This window comes from Hevea brasiliensis, chromosome 14 (genome assembly GCF_030052815.1).
Source record: "Hevea brasiliensis isolate MT/VB/25A 57/8 chromosome 14, ASM3005281v1, whole genome shotgun sequence".
In the NCBI taxonomy this organism is placed as follows: domain Eukaryota; kingdom Viridiplantae; phylum Streptophyta; class Magnoliopsida; order Malpighiales; family Euphorbiaceae; genus Hevea; species Hevea brasiliensis.
The window spans coordinates 66,117,258-66,128,110 of NC_079506.1; positions in this window are offsets into that span (position 1 = coordinate 66,117,258).

Consider the following 10,853-nt stretch of genomic DNA (forward strand, 5'->3'; position numbering starts at 1 on the left):
TCTATTTATATATATTTTTTATTATTTTTTTTATAATCTGCATTACATATTATTATTCTTTATTATATATATTTGTATATAAATTTTTTATTATATTTAACTATTTAAATTAAAATATTAATTTTATCATTATTTTATTGATTACATAGATAAAAATATTTATTAATTTAAAATTATTACAATTTTATTAGATAATACTTTATGAAAACTATGTATTATATAGAATAATAGCATAATTATAAATTTAGATGATATTTTAAAATTTTTTCTCAGTTTATTTATTAAATATTAATTATTTCTTATTTTAATTCTTATTTATTATTATCTTTATCATATTTATCTTTTTTTATCATCTTTTTTCTATTTTAATTGAATACACATGCAAGTTATATTTTTTACTCAACTTGCGAAAAACCTTAAAGACGCAAAATCAAGGCCATTTAAATCTCAAAGTGCTCCTTTAAGATTCTACATTAGCTGTGAAGAGTATGAGTTAAATGGAAATAAACCATAATTTTAACAGTGGTTCGTACGTCATCATCTTGCGTTAGAAAAAATTCCAAACTGCCAACAGAACCCAGCCGAGGGCAGGAGCCTCCGTTCCTTAGTTATATTATGCTTGCCTAATAATATCGAAGCTGAAAAACAATGGCTTCTCGTGCCTCGGCCTCAGTCAAAGCCCAGCATGACCAAGTCCGTTCTTCCTCAGCCTTCTTGCTTTCTTTTTGGTTTACTTTTATTCGATTTCGATTATATCTATCATTAATTTGAGAGCTACAAATGAGAAAACTTTTACTTTTTTCCAACACTCACAAATAGTTGAATTTAATTTAATTCTTTTTATCGTTGAAAATTTTGAAAAAGAATCATTATTAAATTGAATTTATCGAGATTGTAAAAACTTGTTCATTCAAATGAAATTTCATTGATTTCTACTAAATTTATTTGTTTATTATAAAATTTTCATTTCAATATGAATTCCGGTTTTTTCTTTTATATTATTTATTTCCAACAGGTTCTGGCGGAAGAGAACTTATCTGCAAGAACTTTGATATTAAACAGGCCTAGACAGTTTGAATGCCCTTTCCATTGAAATGGTATTTGTTCAACTTCAATTCAATCTTTTTTAAGCTTTTCTTTTTTCCCTTTGATTTTCCATTCATGTTATGCGAATGAGTAGTGTTGTAACTCCATTCATGTTACTGTCTTCTAGGTTTCTCACCTACTGGAGCTTTTCATTGCTTATGAGGAGGATCCTAATGTCAAGTTGCTTGTTCTTAAGGTCCTGATTTATCATTTCTCTTCAAATTTGAAGATTCATATACTAAAATCAAATCCAGCGTCATATTTTCCCTGGAATATGGAGATTATGCAGCTCTTTTTACATTGCTAAGTTACATTTCCCTGTGTTAGTTGTTAAGATAAATTTGTTAAACTTGATTGGCTATTTTCATGTAGGGAAATGGAAGAGCATTTTGCGCAGGTGGTGATGTTTCTGCTGCGGTTCGTGATATTCTTGAAGGTATGGATATGAATACTTTTTTCTTTCCCTTTTATCTAGTGTCAACAACAAACAACAACTAAGTCTTAATCCCAAATTAGTTGGAATCAGCCACACGGATCAATTTTCACCATTTAGCTCTATTTGAAACCATTTCTATATCAATATTCAATATTTATAAGTCTTTTGATACTACTTTTTGGTATGTTGTCGTTATTAAAAATTAATATTTTACATTGAAAACATTGATCATCCATAACTTTACTCTAGATGGAATATTTTTCATGTCATAGAGAGATTTTAAATCTAAAATTCTTTTAGTTTTAATGTGTATTTGATTTGCACATTTTTAACAGACATTTCAAATTCATGCTTTATAAGTTGAATTAGACTTTTTATGAATTTGAGGAACTTTATTTGATTGGAGATTAGGTGTCAAGTTCTTTGGGAAGCAATTCATTTTAAACATGTGATGGCAACATATGCTAAACCCCATGGAGTGCATTCTATCATTTATATCTACATTTCATATAACTTCCAAATGCATTCTTTAATTCCCTTGAAGGTTTCTATCCTTAATGGAATTGTCATGGGAGGTGGTGGTGGTGCTTCTATACATGAAAGATTTCGTGTTGCAACTGAGAATTCGATAGTTTTCCCTCTCTAGTAAAGGTTTGAAGCAACAGAGAATACATCTTACCCTTATTAGAAGTGAACTTTTGTCGCTATGATCTTAAATGTTTTCTATGTGGGTGAATTTGCAGTACTTGTATATTTTTTTCTCATTTATTGATCATAAGAATGCACTTCTAAATACCTTTTGTTTATTAATTCAATGATATTAATGCATAGGAGCCTTAGCGAAGCTGAAATTTATATGTTTCACATCCATCACTATCTTAGAAGTTAGTGTTTCTAGTTTCCTTTAGCAAATTTCTTTATATGGGACATTTTGCAGGTCTTTGCAACGCTTGAAACAGCTCTAGGACTCTTCTCTGATGTGGGTGTCTCTTATTTCTTGTCAAGACTTCCTCGATTCTTTAGTAATGCCACTTATATCCTTGATTATCCTTAAACATTTCCCTACTTGATACATAAATTGGAATTTATAAATTTAAATTTCTTGAAAATGAAGATGAAGTCCAGTTTCTCCAATTAGTTTGTGGGTTTTTGGTTCACTCCTTTTTGTGCTTTCATGGCAACATTCAAGCCAGTCATTGTTTCCCTTAATTTGATCCATGTAGATTCAAAATTATTTGAAAACCTAAGATAGAGACCTACAATATTGTTTTAAGGACCTAGGTCAAATTATGAACTTAAGAGGCTTGCATGTTAGATACAAAATTGGGCAGAATTCTGAAAACCTGGAATCTACAGGGTTACCTCATGTAAACAGTAAAAGTACTTTAAATATAACTTGAGCACAAAACTCTAAATTAGGTGATACAAAAAGAAAAATAAAGCTGAGACCTAGAGGAACAATTTTCATGGAGAATACCTCATCAAATTATGATTGAAGCTAGGTAAAAAATTGGGTTCAATGTGCAATGCACTAAGCTGTCCAGAAAGCTATAATTCATTGAAATTGCAAAGCTAACTTAGGAATGCATTAGACATTCATATAATGAGTACTTGGCAAAAATTGAGATGAGTATTGAGGTATTCTTTTTGTGTATTTTCAATAGAAGAAGAGGTTGGGACGAACGAGGAGAAGTAAGTAAAGAGAAAAGAAATTATTGAAAGTTTGTGCATAACTAACCTTTTTCTTTGTTTTTAACTTTGTAAATTAATTTAAATGAGTTTATTTGAATAAGTTTACTTTGAATGAGTTATAATCTTCTTGAAATGGAGAAATTGTGTGTTGCCAACTCCTTTATGGATTTTATGATGATTTGAATGTAATTATTGTTTTGTAAATGTGATTATTATTGATTGAGAAACTCTTGAAAATTTATTTTAAAACTACAGTTAGCATGACAGTCCCTTTCGGAACTCCCCAATAGTAATGGCTACTTGGGGTTTGATATTTAATTATGGTTATATCCCCCATTAATAACGGTTAGTGGGTTGAGACTATATAAGTACTCATTAAGTAGCTAGCTCTTCCCTCATTAATAACGGTTGATGAGATTGATTTGCTTTATCGTGGTGTACAATACAGCATTGATCGTTAAATTTTGTGTAATGGTCTAAACTATGTGTTGATGTTGGCAACACTTATGCTTTATGAATTGTGATTTGTGAATTGCGATTTCTTCATTGAAAGATGATTTCAATAAATGGATCTTATGGACTTAGAAACTACTGTGATGTTTTCATACTTATGGAAAATATAATTTATTATGTTTTGACAAGTTGTGATTTGCTTTAAGTTTTAAAGTTATTAGTTGTACACCACTGAGTGATATACTCAGTGATAGCTTATTTATGTTGTCGCAGGTAGAGGAAAAGAGAAGGCTGCCGAGTGAGAGACATGGGAGCAGCATTTTTTGTATTGATTGTGGGTATATATAGTAGGTATACTCCTATAATTCCTTTTGATGTATTTTGTAACTACAAGTATGATGTACGGACATTGAATAGTTTGTATTAAGAAGCTTTACATTGCTATAATATTTTGAGATTGTAAATATTTGTATTTCATTTTGAGACTCATGTAAATGTAGCTTTTGTAATATTAAGTTTATTATCTTTAATAAATGTAAGATTTGAAATCAAATGTTTACTTGAAATGTAAATGAATTTTTATTATGCTTGTGAAATGGATGAAGGAAATCTTTTACTTGACTTATATTATATTTTCAACAGGTTATAAATTTTGGGTTTTGCTAAAAGTTTTAACCATCATCATGCAGTTTTTCGCAAAGTAAAAGTAACATAAAATGTTATGTTTTATTTAAAATTCCTTTTAGTATATTTAATGGGTTATCGGTAGGTGCAGTTCGGTACTTAGGGTTTGATATTTGATTATAGTTATATCCTCCATTAATAGCGGTTAGTGGGGTGAGACTATATGAGTACTCATTAGCTAGTTAACCCTTCCCTCATTAATAACGGTTAGTGAGATTGATTTGCTTTATCGTGGTGTACAACACGGCATTGATCGTTAAATTTTGTGTAATGGTCTAAACTATGTGTTGATGTTGGCAACACTTATGCTTTATGAATTGTGATTTGTGAATTGTGATTTCTTCATTCAAAGATAATTTCAATAAATGGTTCTTATGGACTTAGAAACTACTGTGATGTTTTCATACTTATGGAAAATATGATTTATTATGTTTTGCAAGTTATGATTTGCTTTAAGTTTTGAAGTTATTAATTGTGCACCACCAAGTGATATACTCAGTGATAGCTTATTTATGCTATCGCAGGTAGGGGAAAAGAGAAGGCTGCTAAGTGAGAGACATGGGAGCAGCATTTTTTATATTGACTGTGGGTATATATAGTAGGTATACTCCTATAATTCCTTTTGATGTATTTTGTAGCTATAAGTATGATGTACGGACATTGAGTAGTTTGTATTAAGAAGCTTTACATTGCTATAATATTTTGAGACTGTAAATATTTGTATTTCATTTTGAGACTCATGTAAATGTAGCTTTTGTAATATTAAGTTTATTATCTTTAATAAATGTAAGATTTGAAATTAAATGTTTCCTTGAAATGTAAATGAATTTTTATTATGCTTGTGAAATGGATGAAGGAAATCTTTTACTTGACTTATATTATATTTTCAACAGGTTATAAATTTTGGGTTTTGCTAAAAGTTTTAACCATCACCATGCAGTTTTTCGCAAAGTAAAAGTAACATAAAATATTATGTTTTATTTAAAATTCCTTGTAGTATATTTAATGAGTTATCGGTAGGTGTAGTTCGGTACTTGGGGTTTGATATTTGATTATGGTTATATCCCCCATTAATAACGGTTAGTGGAGTGAGACTATTTGAGTACTCATTAGCTAGCTAGCCCTTCCCTCATTAATAACAGTTAGTGAGATTGATTTGCTTTATTGTGGTGTACAATACGACATTGATCGTTAAATTTTGTGTAATGGTCTAAACTATGTGTTGATGTTGGCAACACTTATGCTTTATGAATTGTAATTTGTGAATTTTGATTTCTTCATTGAAAGATGATTTCAATAAATGGTTCTTATGGACTTAGAAACTACTGTAATGTTTTCATACTTATAGAAAATATAATTTATTATGTTTTGACAAGTTGTGATTTGCTTTAAGTTTTAAAGTTATTAGTTGTGCACCACTGAGTGATATACTCAGTGATAGCTTATTTATGTTGTCGCAGGTAGAGGAAAAGAGAAGGCTGCCGAGTGAGAGACATGGGAGCAACATTTTTTGTATTGACTGTGGACATATATAGTAGGTATACTCCTATAATTCCTTTTGATGTATTTTGTAGCTATAAGTATGATGTACGGACATTGAGTAGTTTGTATTAAGAAGCTTTACATTGCAATAATATTTTGAGATCGTAAATATTTGTATTTCATTTTGAGACTCATGTAAATGTAGCTTTTGTAATATTAAGTTTATTATCTTTAATAAATATAAGATTTGAAATCAAATGTTTACTTGAAATGTAAATAAATTTTTATTATGCTTGTGAAATGGATGAAGAAAATCTTTTACTTGACTTATATTATGTTTTCAGTAGGTTATAAATTTTAGGTTTTGCTAAAAGTTTTAACAATCACCATACAGTTTTTGCAAAGTAAAAGTAACGTAAAATATTATGTTTTGTTTAAAATTCCTTGTAGTATATTTAATGGGTTATCGGTAGGTGTAATCCAGTACTTGGGGTTTGATATTTGATTATGGTTATATCCTTCATTAATAACGGTTAGTGGGGTGAGACTATATGAGTATTCATTAGCTCGCTAGTCCTTCTCTCATTAATAATGGTTAATGAGATTGATTTACTTTATCGTGGTGTACAACACGGTATTGATCATTAAATTTTGTGTAATGATCTAAACTATGTGTTGATGTTGGCAAAACTTATGCTTTATGAATTGTGATTTGTGAATTGTGATTTCTTCATTGAAAGATGATTTCAATAAATGGTTCTTATGGGCTTAGAAACTACTGTGATGTTTTCATACTTATGGAAAATATGATTTATTATGTTTTGATAAGTTGTTATTTGCTTTAAGTTTTAGAGTTATTAGTTATGCACCACTGAGTGATATACTCAGTGATAGCTTATTTATACTATCGCAGGTCAGGGAAAAGAGTAGGCTGCCGAGTGAAAGACATGGGAGCAGCATTTTTTGTATTGATTGTGGGTACATATAGTAGGTATACTCCTATAATTCCTTTTGATGTATTTTGTAGCTATAAGTATGATGTACAGATATTGAGTAGTTTGTATTAAGAAGCTTTACATTGCTATAATATTTTGAGATTGTAAATATTTGTATTTTATTTTGAGACTCATGTAAATGTAGCTTTTGTAATGTTAAGTTTATTATCTTTAATAAATGTAAGATTTGAAATCAAATGTTTACTTGAAATGTAAATGAATTTTTATTATGCTTGTGAAATGGATGAAGGAAATCTTTTACTTGACTTATATTATGTTTTCAACAGGTTATAAATTTTGGGTTTTGCTAAAAGTTTTAACCATCACCATGCAGTTTTTCGCAAAGTAGAATTAACATAAAATGTTATATTTTGTTTAAAATTCCTTGTAGTATATTTAATGGGTTATCGGTAGGTATAGTTCTGTAATTCATTAGGTATATTACAGAATCATGTTATAACTTACAAAGGGATAAGGTGTGACAATTCTTTTCTGTCTACATTGATGTCATTGCTGGCAACTATTAATATCTATATTTCTTTGAATAACAATTAAAAGTTTATAGTATTGGTTCACTGATTAGTATTTCACCCACCATCCTCTAACCAAAGTGTTTGGTGAGCCATAATTTAATCCGAAAACCAACAGCTAACAAGGAACTTTTAGTTCATATTTCCATGAAAAGCTAAAAATTGGAATATTATCCATTTTTGGCATTTAACTGATGGGAGCTTTTAGAGAGCTTTTGATTTATGTTTACATATTTATGTAATATGTATAAATTTGTATGTAACACCCCTAAGTTCGGTAGTGCGTTCTACTGTTCCGGTGACCAGTGCTGTCCGGACAGCTAGGATGCCTAGAACTACACTTCGTTATGAGTGAGGAGACATAAAATAGTGAAATACAAGAAAAGAAAATACAAGAAAAACAAAGGAAAAATAATAGCAAATAAATGTAACCAAGTTAAACGAGTCGAGAACCCTAGCGATGGGTGACCGCGCCGGGAAGTCACGGCGTGGACCGTTGACTAGCCCTGGATTGCGGGGAACCCTGGAAAATATTTTTACGACTTAAATAGACCCTTATGGAAGTATAAATATCATTAGAAATATCAAAGAAAAATTAAATAATTAGTACAAAGAAAAGTGAGAAATCGAAAAACAGACAAAATCCGGTGTTATCGAAAAATCGGGAATGCAACCCGAACAGGGGCATTGTGGTCATTTGACATCTCGAATTGTCTTTTGACCTAAATTTCCATTAAAAATAAGTAATATTACACTTAGAAAATAAAATGAAAAATTAATTTGGTGGTACCTAAAGTAAATAGCAACAATTAAGGGTTTAATGTGGAATAAGTGGGAGTTAAACTTATTATATGATTTATTTGAGTGAGTGGGCCACTAAAGGATTAATTAAAAGCTAAATGGGGTAGGTGTACACCCATTATCCCATCTGCATTTCATCTTCCTCACTTAGATTCAACCATGCCGAATTGAGAAGGAAGAAAATCCTCCATTGCCGTTTCACTTAGAGCTTGATCCTTTCCTCCATTTCACCTCTAATCACTTAGATTGCTTCATAAAAAATTGTCCCCACATCACAAGGAAGAGCTTGATACCAAAATCAAGAAGTTTGGTGAAGGTTTAACAAGCCCCAACCATAGGTAAGTTTGTATTTTTGAACTTTGCTTTGTTAAAGTTTGTATACTTGTTATGGGTGTTTGAATTGTGAAGAAAATTTTCAAGTTTGAGGAGTTTTTAATATATCAATTTTGGGTAGCTATGGAGTTGTATATTTGATGATTTATTTTACATATATTTGATGGGAATTCATGTTGAATAGGGTGAATTGATGTCCTAGTAGTTAATTCCACATGTAAATGGTGATTATGCACTTGGAATGGAAATTGATGAATTATGGACACTTTGGCATGGTGAAGCTTTTCGGCAGCCTTGAGGCTTCTTTGATAAATGTATGTGTTTATGAAGATATGGGCAGAATTGTGACATTGAGGATTGATGAGTGTGTATGTAAATTGGTTGTGTAAAGTATGTGTAAGAATTAGAAATGTCCATGTGTATGTATTGTTTTATTTGGACTTTATGAATTGGAGTTTTATTTGGTGTATTGAGGATGTTTGTAATCTGCCCAAAGTGACTTTAAAGTGAAGTGGTATATGGTTTTGGTAATGTACCAAAACAGAATTGGGTTGAGGAGTGGATTTATGGTAAGGTAAATGTGTAATTGCTACATGTTTAAGCAAGGTAATTAAGGACAGTGTGCATTTTGGCCTATAACTCTAAATGTGTAACTCCAATTGGTATGAGACAAATTGGAGGTGAAACTAGGCACAAAATGTGCCAACTTTCATTGAGAAAGCATACCAAAATTCTGCTTGCAAGGTAGCATGAAAAATGACCAATTCGGATTAAGTGCAAATGAGGCCTGAAAATTGACCAATTGGGCAGCAGTTAGTGTTTAGGCCATAACTCACTCAAAACAGGTCCAATTGACCTGAAATTTTAACCATGAATAGTTAAGACCCATACCTACAAGTCTTATGATGACACCAAAGCCCAGAAATGACCATAAGCAAGTCAAACAACTTGCACAAGTTCGGGTCCAAAAACTGGCCGAACCAAAGTTGACCAAAGTTGACCTAAAATGACCTAATTTGATGCCATTTGACCAGCAATAGTAAAATGACCATAACTTGGTCTACATAACTCAGAATGACCTAAACTTTTACCCCGCGTTCCATAAGACATAGATCTACAAGTTTGTAGTTTTGACCGAAACCCGAAAACCGAGGGAACTAGGTCTTCCGGCTAGGTCAAACTAGTATACCAAAATCCAGCAAGTTGCAATAAAATGCACTAAACAAGAAAATGAAATTGGTAACGTGTACCAACCCTAAAACACTATCGAATGTGACATATTAGTGACACTAAAACCTAATTTACCTAGAACGCATCGAGGGTCGGTATATTAGGTGATTAAGCAAATAATAGCTTTCAGTGAATTACTTATCGAGCATTATCGTTAGAGACAATTTAATTTAGCACTGAAACACTTCAAATTGTGTTTCTTAGTTACCAAAGACTCAGGAAAAGGGAAGGAAACACTGAGTCCAGACCAAGAGACAGTTATCAGAGGTTTGTGCACAACAACTATTTCTTTGAATTTTTCCATTGAAATGAATTATGACTAATTGTACATTATTGTTTTAAATTGTGGAAATGTGTTTGAATGGATATTTATAGCTTGAAAAGCATTGTAAATGGTTTGAAACTGTGTAAAATTGTTTGAATGATATTGATGGATACTTATTGATTGAAAAACATTGGAAATGGTTTGAAACCACAACTGTCATGTATATTGATTGTATTCCTCGCTAGCTTGTCTAGTGGGACGAATTGAATTCCCTCTCTGGCTGAAGTGTTGAGGTGTGTGCCTGTTGAGGACGAATTGGATGAGTACTCATATTTTTGCTAGCTAGCTATGTTATTCCTCATTAGTCATCGACTTTTGGGACGAATTGAATACCTCATTAGCCATCGGCTTTTGGGACGAATTGAACTTTGGAACATGATTAAGCTGTGTGTGATTTATTGATATGTATTGTGAGATTGTGAAATGAATTTAAACTCTTATTGACATATACTGTCTTTTGAATTCAACCATGATCTGACTTATTGAAATTTATTATGATATTGAGAAATGGAGTTTAAATTCTTATTGACAATTACTGTCTTGAAATTTACTATGGTTTTAAGTATCCACTATTTATATGATTTATGAATTGTGATTTAAATTGTATTTGGTTAATGTTGTGCACCACTGAGACATTGTCTCGTGATAGCTTTATTCTTTGTCGCAGTAGACAGACAGACAGAGCAGCAGACTAGGCTGCTAGTACCTCCAGCGAGAGATTACCGGGTATAATGAGTATACCAACATTTTGCATTTTGTACTGTAATGTATGACCACTGTATGTACATATTATTTTTGGTTTTGAG